Source organism: Excalfactoria chinensis, chromosome 9, assembly GCF_039878825.1.
Source record: "Excalfactoria chinensis isolate bCotChi1 chromosome 9, bCotChi1.hap2, whole genome shotgun sequence".
In the NCBI taxonomy this organism is placed as follows: Eukaryota; Metazoa; Chordata; class Aves; order Galliformes; family Phasianidae; genus Excalfactoria; species Excalfactoria chinensis.
In genome coordinates, this window is record NC_092833.1 from 3853352 (window position 1) to 3868235 (window position 14884).

General features: G+C 35.5%; 1 long non-coding RNA gene across 1 annotated transcript in view; it reads left to right on the forward strand.

Annotated features, from left to right (window-relative positions):
- LOC140256237 (uncharacterized) overlaps nucleotides 1-14884 on the forward strand; it is a 173492-nt gene that overhangs the window by 47834 nt on the left and 110774 nt on the right. Inside the window, exon 2 of the long non-coding RNA XR_011904664.1 lies at nucleotides 12227-12399. This is a non-coding gene — a long non-coding RNA (uncharacterized lncRNA). The remainder of the gene's footprint in view (nucleotides 1-12226; nucleotides 12400-14884) is intronic.

A 14884-nucleotide genomic window follows, 5' to 3' on the forward strand; every position in this document is an offset into this window, starting at 1 on the left:
TATTGCTTACTAATTGAAGCAATGAATTCTGTAGCTTTCATCATTGGCCAATTTCAGCCTGCTAAGAAGCATGAAATTTTAACCTCCTCAATGAGTTTTCCTTGAAAGAAGCAACATAAAAATTGATTACAGTGAGCATTGTCTATGTTTTCATTTAAAAAATAAGGACAATTAACTGGATTTTTATTAACTGCTTTCTTAAATCTCTCAGGCCAATCGTATTTTCCCTTTACTTACACACCATACTTACATACGTATATACTATGATGGTATCTTTGACATACTGCCTCTGCATGCTTGCTGGATCCACACTTCTCAAAGTTCTTTATGAAGAATCCAGGAGAAGGCTGTCTACATTGCAAGTTTTCATCTGGGAGATTGCTTGCCTATAATACCAATGCACGCTTCCATCACCATACTGTAAGGGATATTTGTGTCTTCAGGAAGGCAGGCTGAGTTTTAACCATGGATTTCCATCAATTTTTAACATATATTTCTTAAACAGCTATTCATACTTTATATCGCCTCAGAGGAATGATCATGCCTTTATAACTGCCTTCCATGTGAATGTGAAATTCAAATATTGTTACTTTTGATAAGGTTTATAAAACAGCTTGCATACTCCTTGTATTCTGTGCCTCATCCTCTCATCTTTTTTTCATTGTTCATTCAGCTGAATGATAGATATCTGTAAAGGAATATATCTAAGTTTGGTAAATGCTCCAGGCCTTTTTTTGCTGATTTTGAGCATCTTTAAAAGTACCATTCATCCATTCTCCTTCTTCTCAATGAGCAGAGACTACATCATACCCTCACAAGCCTTCAGTATTCTCCTCCCTTCATAGTATCACAGGCGATAAATAGCTAGGCCCTGCAGGCTATTTATGGGAACTAAAAAAGCTTCACAGTAGGACGTCAGTGTCAGTTTTTCATGCAGTTTTCAGAATGTCATTTTCTTGGCATAAATGTTACTGTAATTAAGTATTCTCCATGCAGCAAAATTGATTCTCCATTCTGCAGTTTATAAACTCAAGCATTTCTTTGTGAATCCATAGCTCATCTGCAAAGTCCTGCACTGATTTCACTCAGCATGCTCCATTTTCACATTACTATTAGGAGAGTCTCTCTTTAAGAAAAGGAAGACTAGTAAAGTTATTGAAACGCTATGTGGGTTGCTGTTGTATTAAGTCTCTTCTAATTATGTTATTGGCATCCAAATGACTCACATTGAATCTAAAAGTAATGTTGATTATAATAATAATCTCAAAGGTTAACAAATTTATTCTCTGAGAAAGCATAGGAATGATTTTGCTCTATATATATTTGAGAGTAAATGAAATAGTAATTTAGCTTGCATGATTTTTGGTCATTCCAAATAAAGAGATGAAGATGTATCCACATCTGAAAGTACTAACTACACATACTCCCTTGCCTTTTTCCACACTTTCCAAGGCACATATACCAAGAAAGTAGAATTAGTCCCTCAAAATGTTGTGTAGGTCTTCTATCTCCTGGGTACAATCATATGAGTAGATTAAAAGGATACCCGACCTGCATATGGGATACTTTCAGTAAAATTAATGAATCAGACTTAGCTTACACTCACTTTGCATATTATGTCACTCACGCATTTTGAAACAACTTTTTGTTGCTACAGTTATTGGGATGATGTGTTACAACAATGCTCCTGAGCTGTATGGCAGTGAGCCAGGCCTATTCTTAAAAGTTTCTTGAACTACTTCATGACAAGTGAAGTAAATAAAGTCTTTTTGTAGGAATATGAGACAAAGAGATAATGATTTTTTATAACTTGTAATAGCTTGATTCCTTTTACATCTTTATAAGGGACTTGGAAAAGAGAAGGGAAGAGTGAATTTGTGAATGCGTGTATTCCCATGTATTTTAAAGATAATTGTGTTTTTAGTGTATTTCAGTGTTTCAGTAGTATAAGCCAAAAACACATATCTAGATTGAGCAGTTACTTGAAATTTCAGATTTTGATTTGCAAGTGAAGTGCGATGCAGAACATTTGCTCGCATAATTGGTGCACTAATACTGTTTGAAGTAATTTAAATCTCTTTCTTCTCTCCTCTTCTTCCTGCCCTGAGAAAAATAAAGTAGTTTAAATATTACAAAACTGAAAAGAAAGAAGGAAAAAACAAGTAGAAGTATAAGGGGTTTTGTTGTTGTTTTTGCCTATTATGCATTCATCTAATTATTGTTTTCTAGCTCACAACTGTCTAGATGCCTGAGTCCTAAATATCTCATTAATTCAAACTGTGGGAAAAGAGGAGCCATTTATATGCTAACTTATTCTTCACCTGAGTCAGGTGTAAAGACTGTAGTTACAAGCTGGATGCAAATTTTGTAATCTGTTTCAGTACGTGAACTTAACATTGTTCTTCATCCTCTTAGTTCTCTTATTTTTCCTCCCAGGACAAAACAGGTTTTTCAACTTGAGAATTTTATGGTATGTTTGCACCCGGTATTGATTAGTACTATCTTTCTGATAATGAATTTTTGCTGTTATTTTTACTCTAAATGTGATGTGGCAGCTTAGTAAATGTATTTCTGCTCACCACATCATCTGTCCATGCCAGACCCCTTCAGTTTACAAATAAATGTCTTCCTAGGCCATCAGAAGGAAACTGTAAGAAAAATACCCATGAGCTTCTTAATTGCTGAAGCATCTTGTGAATGGGAATCCTCAAGGGATGAAAATATTTCTCATCATTTTGGAGCTGCGTTCTTCATCTGCTATAAGGAAAAAAAGAAAAAGAAAAAGAAAAAAGGTCCAATTTTCTTGCCCATTTATTCGATCCAAAGAAAGAAGTGTTTCAGGTTCTCTTTGTTGGTATATGTGGAATTAGATGGGACCTTGGAATAATTATCAATTTGTCTGCTTACAAAAATTAAGAGTGGCAGGATCTAAGGAAAGTGAAGGAAGAGAAAGTGTACTTGTGACCTAATGAGACCCAAATGCAGAACAGTAAACAGAGAAGACAGCAGGGGAAAATTCTACCCTCAGAGGGTAAGTTTGCAGTAAATGCAAACCATCCACCATTGTTTGGTCTTTGCCTGCTTGCCAATCAGCCTGTGAAGCTGGCTGCCAGTAAGGAATGATTATAGCCTTAGTTTCATGATTGCTTCTCTTTGCCCAGAGTGTGTTCATTAGAAAGAACATTACTATTCAATTATTTCTTTTAGCACTGTAGGATGCTGCTTGATTTATTTTTTTAACTGTTAGGGAGGTAGGCAGAAATCTGAGAATTCATTCTAAGGAGGTCTCTCATAGTTGTTCTTCTTAATTAAATACTTCAAAATGCCTTAAAGTCAAGAAGATCCTTTTCTCCAATCTCCCTAACTTTTCTAACAAACTATTAAAACCAATCTTGCTTCTAGACTTGTGAAGCAGTGTGGGTGGGAAAACCAATTACATCAATATTTTATTTTTAAAAATAGCATATATTTTTCCCCCTATCGAGACCTGTTACATTTCCAGCAGTATTCAGTACAATACAGTACTGTTAAATATACCATTGGCATACAATCAACTACCATTTATTTCTCTGCTGAGTGATTTGTTACAGCAGATAGAAACCATTCAATACCATTGACAAACAACAGACAGTCCATAGCTCTGAATTACTGTTAGACTATTTTTGTAATGAATAGAGACCTAATTTCAGCGCTGTTTCCTTGTTGGTGCCAGACAAAACCGTGTACAGCAGAAAAAGAAAGGTTTTATTAATTAAGCCTTGCCATACAGTTTTGTTTAATTACTACTGACTTGTCAGACAATAGTCAATGATCTTCAACACGAAAGGTGAAGCAACTTCTTTCACCTGATTCCTCTTAGTCAAATTATCTTTCAAGAAAACACTTGGTGGTATAACTAATTACTGAGAAACATTACAAGCTAGTAGTGTTTTAGAGGCCTTTAGGGTCCAGATGTGTTTTAGATATAGAAATTTCCCTTTCACAGAATCACAAGATTAAAGGCAGTGTAGAGTTTTTAGTCATGCCTGTGTTAGGACACTCAAGGGTCCCCTCTGAAGTGTCAGTATTGTGCTAATGTATTTCTGAGATCAGACCAAATTTTGTATAATTTATTCCACCCATTCTCTATAAAATATAATATATGAAACATACTCTGCAGATAGGTTGCCTGGGTATACCAGTGCAAGATTCTTGGGTGCTTCTTTTATTTGCTAGCTTACAACCAGTTTTTGCCCAAAGCATGTGAAGCAAAAAGCAAACAGGAAATAATACAGTTGGAAAACTCATCTGTGTTCTAAATATAGTAGACTCTTATACTGATAAACATGTACAGAATAGTATCAGTGACTTCTCTGCAATTCTTGTTCCTATCTCAAGATTCAAATACATTTCATAGCAACTCTTGCTTACTAAAGTAGCTTCCATCCCAATTTGTGCAGAGATACTCTCAGTAAAGGGTAGACATTCTTGCAGAACTGACTTTATCTATAAGTGGCAATATGCCTCTGCAAAGTCTTTGTGGTAAGTGAGGTAATGATCATTATCATTGCCAGTTATGAGTTTCTAATGAGTTCATTACTCTTGGAAAAAAACTAATGCCTAGATTTCCCCTGTTAGATTATGAGATGGAAGATCCAGATATCATTAACAAAAATCAACTCTGAAACTATCAACCTACAGTTAACTGATTAAAAGATCAAAAGAGAATAGCGTATGACTTGGGAATCATATAGTTATCTAGGCTGGATAACATCCTCAAGATCATTAAGTCCAACTGCTAATCTGACCTACTAAGTTCCATCACTAAACAAAGTCCCTTAGTGCTGCAGGGAAAGGTTTCTTTTCTTAAGAAAAAAAGTATGCCAGCTGTTCAGAAAGAGGAAATATATATGCGTTTCCAGTTGAAAATAGCTTATTAAATCATAGCTGCTTGAGACACTAAGTTCTACAGATGATGATAAAAAGTGAAATACAGATGATAAAAAGTAGAAATAAACAAATGTTTTGGATAAAAATTACCAGTAAAGGAATCATGTTAGGAGCACTTCAGTATTGAAAAAGGCAGCTTCAGTCTGCCAATGTTAATAAATGTACAGGTTTTTAGGGTGGCTTTTTACATGAAAACTAAGTTATGGAACAAATAGAACAAAAATGAAACTACAACAGAAAACAATGTTGAATGATCTTGGTTTAACTGTTCAAACAACTTAAAAGAAAAATGGTAACTGCTTCACATGCCTGTGCCTGAAGCCCAATAATCTTCAGGAATAACAACTTCTGAAGCTGAAGCAGTAAGAGAGTGCATTGGTGGTGCCAACTAAGTAACATGTTTTCTTCATCTTGTTATCCATAAACCACACGTGCTGAGCCTGTACATTTCAATAAAATGTGAAGAGTGAAATATAGCTGAGAAAATTTTAAAAACACCAAGGGGATAAAAAGATTGTTAAATGAAAAATAACAACTCTGATTTATAAACAGCCTTTTAGGGATGTCTTGATTTTAATAAAGCAGAGTACAATTAATAATTTCCTGAAACAAAGAGAGTGTAGAGCAAGACTGGACCCCTCTACAGAATAAACAAATGAAGGATAGGCAATTTGGGATTCTTACAGTGAAATTTTTTGGCTTTGGTGGCTAGTTTTCCCTCATAACAAGAGACACCTGTGTAAAAACTGGAATACATTAAAGAGCTAAAGTAATCTTTATGGAACCTCTAGCTCCCAGCTTTACCCTAGGCATCCATATGCACACCTTCAAGAGCCAAAAATAACTATCATCCAGAGCTTTATCACTCTTATGGTAGAGTATCACAGTGGAGGGGCTGACCTCAGGATAATTAGTGTCTAGTGAGCCTATAATTACTTTTTAGCACCTCTACATCTCCTGGATTGTCCCTATTGAACTTGCTTGTTCTTGACAGTAGAAAGAGTGGGCACAAATTAGAGTGAGATTCTAAGAAATCATGACAGGAATTAAGAGAGGTAACTATGGTTTGGAAATTAAGCAGTAGATTTATTGTCTGGGTTGCGTGAAGAAAACAGGGTAAGTTTAGCATGAGTACAGCTGTGTTTCTGGATTGTGCATTGTCTGCAAGCAGTACTAGAAGACTTTGTGATGCAGCTCCTGAACTCTAAGAGTATGGTCCTGGGGTTAGCTGTTAGCAATGGGAGACTGAAATCTGTGTCTGTTTTGGGACCAAAATATTTTCATCTTGTGTCTCAACTTATTTTTTAGCAAGTGAAAAGCTTGATAAAATGATCCTAAAGATCCTTTGCTGTGTCCTCCTTTCACAGCATACTTTCTTTCTTCTTCAATGGGCAATATCACAAAAAAATCAGGAACTTCTCATCATAGTTAGGAAAAGTTAAGGCAGCAACACTAAGGTAACCTACTCATATGGGTTCGTCAGACAGACCACGAATCTGGGAACTTTAAAAAATATCTGAGACTTTAGTCTGATTGTAGAGAATAACTGTGAGTCTATATGCTGTATTACTCACTGGAATATTTACTAATTGATGTGGAGGGAAGCATAGACTGAAGAGAGCAATTGGCCGTTGGTACTGGAGCCAGATTGAGATGAATGCTGTTGGATTGCTTAATGGAAAATTTGAAAGCCTCATTTAAGGGAATGCCTGAAGAATCTGCTGCTTAGATGATTTTGAGCTATATAACAGCATTTCATACGTTATCATTTCTTAATTCACTCATGACAGAAATCTTGAATTTTAAAGGAAAAAAGAAATAAAACCAAACTTTACTTAACAGCATCTGTTGGATCTCTTATCTTCTCAGGGTCAAGTTCAAGTAGAACGTTCTGGTATTCCTCTTTTCATTCAATAATGCCTTGGAATAAGTAACTGGGAAAACATTAATGAAAAAATACTTTGTGCATTGAATCCGTTTTATCTGGATGGGATTTTGTAACCAGCTCCATTTAGTACCTATCTACTGTTTCTCAGTCACTCCTGCTGTCACTCTAGGAAGAATATTTTTCGCAGTTATGCTTTGTCTGAAAGACTTACCATACCTCTTTCTGCCTCATTCACTTGCTTCATTTGCTTACTGTCACTTTTCAACTGTAGCAGTTTTTTTTGTTTTTTTTTTTTTTTTTTCTCTCCTTGGTCTCTACCTTTAAATTCTTTCTCCCTGTATCATTATTTAACTGTGTGAATATATAGGCAACTAGTGAGCTTCAGTTTTTATTAAGATTTTATTTAAAATTGAGGTTTTCTCAGAAATCTGTGAAAACAAGAAGCTAAAACCTACACATTTAAATATGGCATTTCAGCGTGGTATCCAGAAATACAGCCTTGTAAATGGTAGTGAACTAAGGTTAATATTAGTAATAATAATAATGAATAATGATTTTTTAAAATGCAACTGTGATGTGTTTTAGACCAGAGGTCAAGATTTTGTTTCAGAGAGGCAGAAATATTCTAAAATGTATTTTAATTTCTTTCATGAATGAGGAGAATGTCATAGTTCTTCTCAAAAGAGTTTTGAAACATTAGAGGTTAATCAAAAGAAGTTTTTTTATGCTGCTTTCCTACCCATAAACTATGTGATATTAAAAAACCAAAAGTTGAAAGTCGCGTTTGAGAATTACTAAACTATTTCATTAATGAAATATGGAGAATTCAGTTATTTTTGAACCTCTGCACTTCCCATTCCCATCTCAAGCCACCTCCCTTCTAACTTAAAATGTATGGTCAAGGTTTTCATGCCATAGTTAATTCTTCCAAAGTTCTCATCATAATTATTTTAAGGAATAAAGAAGTAGGGGTACTAAAAGATGGTATTATTTCACTGAAAGCTATTACTGAATTAAAGAAATGCTAATCAAATCACCCAATGGGATTAAATGAAATCAAGAGCAGTCTTTCACGCCATTAAATTTTAAATTCCTAGAAAACTTTTTTCATTTCTGCCAGGAGCCAGAATAGCTCAGTATATAACGTACCCCAGATGGAGTTGTATCATGAGCCCCAATTTATCACATCATCTTCTTACCATCACATAGAGCTTGAAAAATGTTTTCTAAAGGTTGGACCTGAATGAGGGGAATTACATGTAAGGTGATTTCTTCTTGTTGATGTTAGTTCTATCTTTCTTCAGTCATTCACAGCTATTTTATTTTCCATTTATCTTGCATCAGTAAAATTACTGGTTAAATTTGAGCAGCAATCAGAGGAGAGAGACACCTTTTTGATAAGCCATTTATTTAAGTTGCCCCTGAGGCACACTCATTCAATTCATGTCTTTCTTCCAGTGCAAGGTAGCTTGCTCATTTAAATGCTATCGCGGGTATCGTGACTACCATGAATAGTGACTTACGATTATCAGGCAGCAACTTTCTTGACAAAAGTAACCTATTTATCTTAAAAAAGCCAGGCCCATTCATAAAGCTGTAGAAATTGTAATGTGGTATATATATATATATATATATATATATATATATATATATATATATATATACACATTAGCTTAGTAAAGGACTGAGGGCTTTTTCAGGCCTTATCTAAACTTGTGGAATGCTTATGTCAGGGTTACTGGAAAATTTGATGTGCACAGACACTCTGCTTATAAACTCACTGAACATCTGTGGGTTAGTATCTGAGCCGTTTCAAAGAGTTTTTAACAATTTTTTTTTACTCCCTTTCTCAAGACTTCTAATGCTGTGTGGTTAATATATGTTATCTTTGTTGGTTAAATGAAATACTACTTCTTGTATGCCTGGTGGTGTTCCCTGAGCCAGTAAGCTGAATGCACACAAGAGATGACTTGTGATATGAGCTACCTGCTATTATGATGGCTTGCTTTTGTATATTTTCCTGATATTTGATACTCTGTAAACATGTTTGTTTACTTTACTGAGCCACTGATAGGAAATTAGATCTACAAGCTTTCTTGTATTTTCTAAGTATGAGAATATATACTTGGAGTACAAGATCACACTACATGATGATACTTCATTCTGTGGCTGTCTATGTAACATTTAGATGCCATGGTCCAAGACTGAATTTAAATGCTGAGCATATTGCATTTAAGGTCTGCACAGTGAAGTCCAATTTGAATAAGAACTTGTACAAGAGACCCTGAACATCTCTGTGGCTGGGGAACATTTTGCCGCCCAGAAAACCTGGTTTTCACTGCATTATACCTCTTGAATGTGTAAAATGACTAGAACAGAAAGTGGCAAATCTGTCTATGTTTATTGCCAACAGAGTGTAAACCATTAAAAGTGCTAGCTGAAATTACCATCTGGTCAGTATTGTCAGACAAAGACGGTGTTTTGAGAGCAATTTCCAGTAGGTGTAGAAATGGAATGGTACACCTTTACAATATATAAACTATAGTTCAATCATACACCTTCATTATTTCCCCAGTATTTAGAATTTTAATCCTTCTTATATTCGGTCTTTTTAAATAGTGTGTTAGCACTGCAAGGCATTCCTACTCATTTATTGATTTATTATGTATATCATGAATGATTCCTGAGTACTGTAATAATGAAGGCGAATGTTTTTTAATTATATACAAATATTTAGGGAAGGAGCCAATATTACACAGCTTTATTGAGAGTAAACCTACTTCTTCAGAAATCATTGTAACCTTGCAAAGCTCCTCGTGTGCTCTGAGGAAAGAAGGATTATTAGAACTGACAGAGAAGTGGGCTTTTCAAGGCTATTATATTTCTTACAATTATTTCTTCTGAATTTCTGCATGCGGTGTGACTTCCACTGGAAACCTGTTTGCCCTGTTAGTCTGACAGCACTTTAAATGAATAAGTTGCTGTCTTCAGTATTGAATTGTCCAAACAAAACTTCTGTTAGACATTTAAACAAGATACCTGATGTGATTTCTTTTATCTTTTTATTTTGGGAGCAGAAGAGGTTGGCAGATATCTTAATTTGGCTTTCCATTAGCACTGAGTTTTAACAGATGTACTTAAACTTTAATCAAATTGAAAACCTCATCTGCCTGTCTATGCATAAGTGTTTTTCATGGTCGTTGCCAAGGTTTTCACCATTTGGGAAGGGAAGAGAAGAGAGGTTTTCTTGTTGTGCTTTTAAAATGCAATTATTTATTCATTTATTTATTTTTTAAAATGAAAGCCTATGGAGAAAAAAAAATAATTTCCAGCGAGCCACCAGTGTTATAATTTTCCTGTTCACTTTATAATTCAGCATTTATCTTTTACAAGAGATGCTGTGGGTTTTAGTGAGCACAAATTGCTTTCTCTGGGGTTTTCTATTAAAAGTATGGAATGGGAGTAGCATAAAAACAGTGTGTATGTTTTATCAATTACATGTGGGTTTTTTTTTCTTTTCTAAAGAGAGCTGTACTAGCCTCCGGTCCCATGGGACTAAGATACATTTTCCATATGTTGAATATATATGTACATTAGGTATACACATAAACGTATATATTTTTCTTTTTGCCTCGGGCTATAATCACGTCAGATGTCCAGATCTTAGGCTGAGGACATTCTCAGAGGAAAAGGCAGGATGCCACAGGAGCTGATTCAGTGGGTGGTACTCTTCCTTTTGAGTCAGAGCTGAACTAATGCCTTGGCAAGTTGTTCTGGAAGGAAATATGTTAATGGGAAAGAAAATTGAAATCTATCAGTAGGGAAATTAACCATGTTGTCATAAACTGAATACGTCAGTAATATCAATACATAAATTTCATCTTGGATAAACCTCCATTTTTAAAGAGTTTTTTAATTCTATATGGCTGGAGGGCCATTGTTCCTTTTCAAATGAGGTGTCAAAAAGAACTAAAAGTTTTCAACCAGGTAAAAATGGCAATGATTTTTTTTGCATTTGGATTGGACTTTGGACTTCCAAAACCATTAAAATAAATAAATAAAAAATAATTGGAGCAGATGCCCAATTGCAGCTGTTGCCATGCTGGTTGTGGAGAGCAGAGCAGATCAGATGAGCTTCTCAGAGCACAGAAGCTAACTTTCCTTCACTCTGATCCCAAACAATGCCTGTACCATGCAATTGCTTACACATAAGACATCCCGATTTTCTTAAAGGAACTGAGAAACTGATCACCAGTAACTGTGAAGAATAAATTTTGTATAGCTGTCAACGAGATGGTTTTTCCTGTCCATGCAAATGCAAACACCTGCACAGTGACCTATGCATTCACAATGCGCAAAAGCTGGCAATCAAAATGCTGGCCTTGCAAAAAACATTCAGCCTGTTCACCTTGAAGAAACATACCCAATAAAGAAAGTCAGATAATTGTGATACTCTACAATCTGGGATCAGACAAGCTCTATTGAAAAATAAATGAAAACTATGGGAGCACGTGTTGAAATATTTTCATTACCTGGGTATACACACTTCTTAGAACTTGTCTTAAGTAAGAGGCACAAAGTATTTAAAGTGTAATCCATGAAGATATTGCATGTATTTTTCTTCAGTTGTAACTGTATCTAGTTACATTTCCTCTAGAGAGACAATTTTATTAATAAATGAATAATTAAGAAGAACTTTCTCTGTGGCTGAAAAATACAAAGTTATTAATTACTTCTTCGAGTAATTGTTATTATTTACCTGTTTAATGTCCAAAGTTTCATAGGATATACATTTAGACCTTGTGTAGAATACATGCAGTTTTAGTTGCTCAGATAATGGTGAGGGGCCTGGAGAATCTCCCTCACAAGGAAAGGCTGAGAGATCTGGGACTGCTCAGTCAGGAGAGCAGAAAGCTGAAGGGAAATCTTATCAATGCTTATGAATATCTAATGGGCAGTATTCAAGTGGATGGGACCAGGCTTTTTTCAGCAGTGCCTAGTGAGAAAGGGCAATATGCACAAACTGGAACATGAGAAGTTCCACACAAACATAAGGAAAAACTTGTCAACCTTGAGGGTGACAGAACACTGAAACAGGCTGCCCAGAGATATTGTGGATTCTCCTCCTCTAGAAGTATTCAAAACGCACCCGGACTCTTTCCTATATAACCTAGGGAACTTGCTTTTGCATGGGTGTTTGGACTAGCTGATGGTCCCTTCCTGCCCCTGCAATTCTGTGGTACCTTGGTGATAAGGTGATAAGGGCAGAGGGCAACCACAGAGAATGATCTGACAGTATATCTATTAATGACTGTATTTCCCTTGAAAACAAGCATTCTTGTCAAATGATGTATTTAGTTTCATTTATCATGCATCTTTCTAAAACATTAAATTCTATTTTAATTTCAGGTCATTCATGATAGAGTAAGCCAGTCCCTCGTGGTTTAAGTTGGCAGCACTTCATAAAAGTCAGTGCCTTGAAGTCAGTGGATCTTTCCATCATATATATGAGTTCTGCCTTATGCCTAGCATGTCACACACCCTCAGAAGAAGAGATGATCTGAAAAAGTAGAAGTATACAGGTAAGACTAATTTTGTGGATATATAGTATCAAGATGATGAAATTTAGGCCAATGTATATTTCCATACCTGAAAGAGAATAAGTCAGGCTCTTTAACAAATATCTCTGCCAATGAAAACTGTATGGTAGAGTCAAAGGATGCCTTCCTGACTCAAAATCATAGATATGTAATTAACACAAGAAAATGTAGAGAAAGCTAAATTTGAAGACAGATGTATTTGTTTCATTGCTCTTCAAAATTGATCTTGATTTGTCAAAATGCTTTCTGATTTGCTTAGGAGTACAAATTACCATAAATATAATTGAATATAATTGATGCTATTTCAGTGGATAACTAGAATTACTTGATATTTGGTGCAAGGTTTCTGTGTCTAGGAGAAGAAGGTGTGGATATCTGTGCTTCTAAAAAGCTCTTATGTCAGCTAGTTGGTATGGATTGTTTGCAAAGGAGTTTACCTCACTTGATGCTGATCAGTTGAAATGGAGGCATGGGTTATGTGTACAATGACAATTATCCACAAACTCAGAGAATAATATTGCTAACCCAAATTATAGGACTTGCTGTTGTCTAGAGTACACACTGCATACTGCACTAGACACAAGCAACTATATGAAATATTATGAAATTGTAGGAATTTCTACTTTCATCTTTGGCTTGTCTTTTGAAATATTTTCAGCCAGCTTTATGGGCTGTAATGCATCTTGGCTCCTGTGAGTGTTTATTCTGATCATAGGCAAGGGAAGAGACGGTGGACTTGGCATGTTGGCTTTAGATGATAGATTGTGCAGATGCATCAGCCTGGATTGAAGTGTTTGCTCAGCAGTTCTGTGGTGGATGGAATGGAGAAAGGAAACTCTTTGTGAATACTCTTGTCATGTTACTGTCTAGCTTCCAAATGGATCTCAGATATGCCTATGAAAAGTGACAAGGGCTGACAAAGAAGCGTGTAATAGATTCTGTAACTGTTACTAAATATTACATTATTTTGACTCCTACCACTGCCCTGCAAGAACTGTTGTCTAATAATATACAGACTGGAATGGTTCACATTACATTAGTAATGGACAAATGTTGCCTTTTTTTTTTTTTTTTTTTTTTTTTTTTTCCTTAAGCCAGCTCACGCAAATCCTGTGCCTGAAAATTTGTGCAAGGTTTCAATCAATTCTTGTTATGGAATCATAGCCAATCCTAATCCTTCTTTTTAAATAGCTCTTTAAATTCTTGGGCTGAGATGGAAAGAGTGGTGGTGGTGGAGGGTGGGCAGGAAACAGTAAAGTTGCTTAAATTAGCAACTTCTGGACTTTATGGTATTTTTGTGACACTTGATCACAGTGTAGCCAGAAGGTACAGCACTAAACCAGCAGACTTGAATCTCACAAAATAAAGGACTAGAAATCAAGGCTAATTATCTTTTCTTTGGGGAAGGGGGTGGGAAAAAAATGCTTTGCAGACATGTTGTCCTTCATGATAGGGCACACTGAAATTTTTGCAGCCTGTAAACTGGTAAAAGTAGCTACACACAAGGCCATCAATATAGGTCTTGCTGAGTGGGAAGGTTAAAGCTTGTTTCCTTCAGTCTGAAGTGGATTGAACTTATTTATTTACTTATTTATTAGAGAGAAAATAGATAGGTCTGTGCCTCTTTTCAGCTAGCTCAGTGCTACCAGGTTCATCTAGGTTGCATGTAGGACCATGTATCATCTTAAGAGCTCCTAAGACAGCATCTGAGCTGTATTGCTTTAGTTGGTCTACAGACTTACTTGAAATTTCCCAGGTTAGCTGACAGTAACTTCCAAGGAGGTGATCATTCCTTCCTTACACTGACTTCATTTTTGAGAATTATTCTATTTCTTTCTCAGCCTATATCATCTTGTGGAAACAGGAGTTTCCACTTAGATCTCTCTCGCATATGGACCACTGATTGTCTTACTTTGTATTTCCTTTTTTCTTTTTCCTTGACTCCTCCTAATTTCCCTGCATGCAGTAGTAAAAGTCAAAATAATTTTGACCTTTTTCTCTGCATTTCATACCTTCCCTTGAAAAAATACATAAGGCAAGAAGGCCTGTTAATCTTTTTAGTAGTTTTGTTGTGAATTTATGTGCAGTTTGCTATAAAATCATCTTAAGACATAGTACCTAGGTATCTCTTTTACTAAAAAAGACCTTGGGTTGAGAAAAACTTGCTCCTGAGATTCAGTGCTATTATTGCCACATGCTCTTATTTCTCTTCTCACTTTGTCTGTATAGTTCGTTTTGATAGATAGTGTGCATTACAAAGAATCTGATTTTAATGTGTTAGTTACATAAGAAATACTGGTCTGAAATTTATAATGATTCACAAGTTGTAGATGACTCCCAGATATTCCAGAAACAAAGGGGCCAATAGATTAAAACCCATTTAGTGATGTGAGTCTTGAAATGCTGTACCTATGCTACATTGTCTTTTCACTGCTTTTATTAAACAAATACTGCTTCATAAAATAAA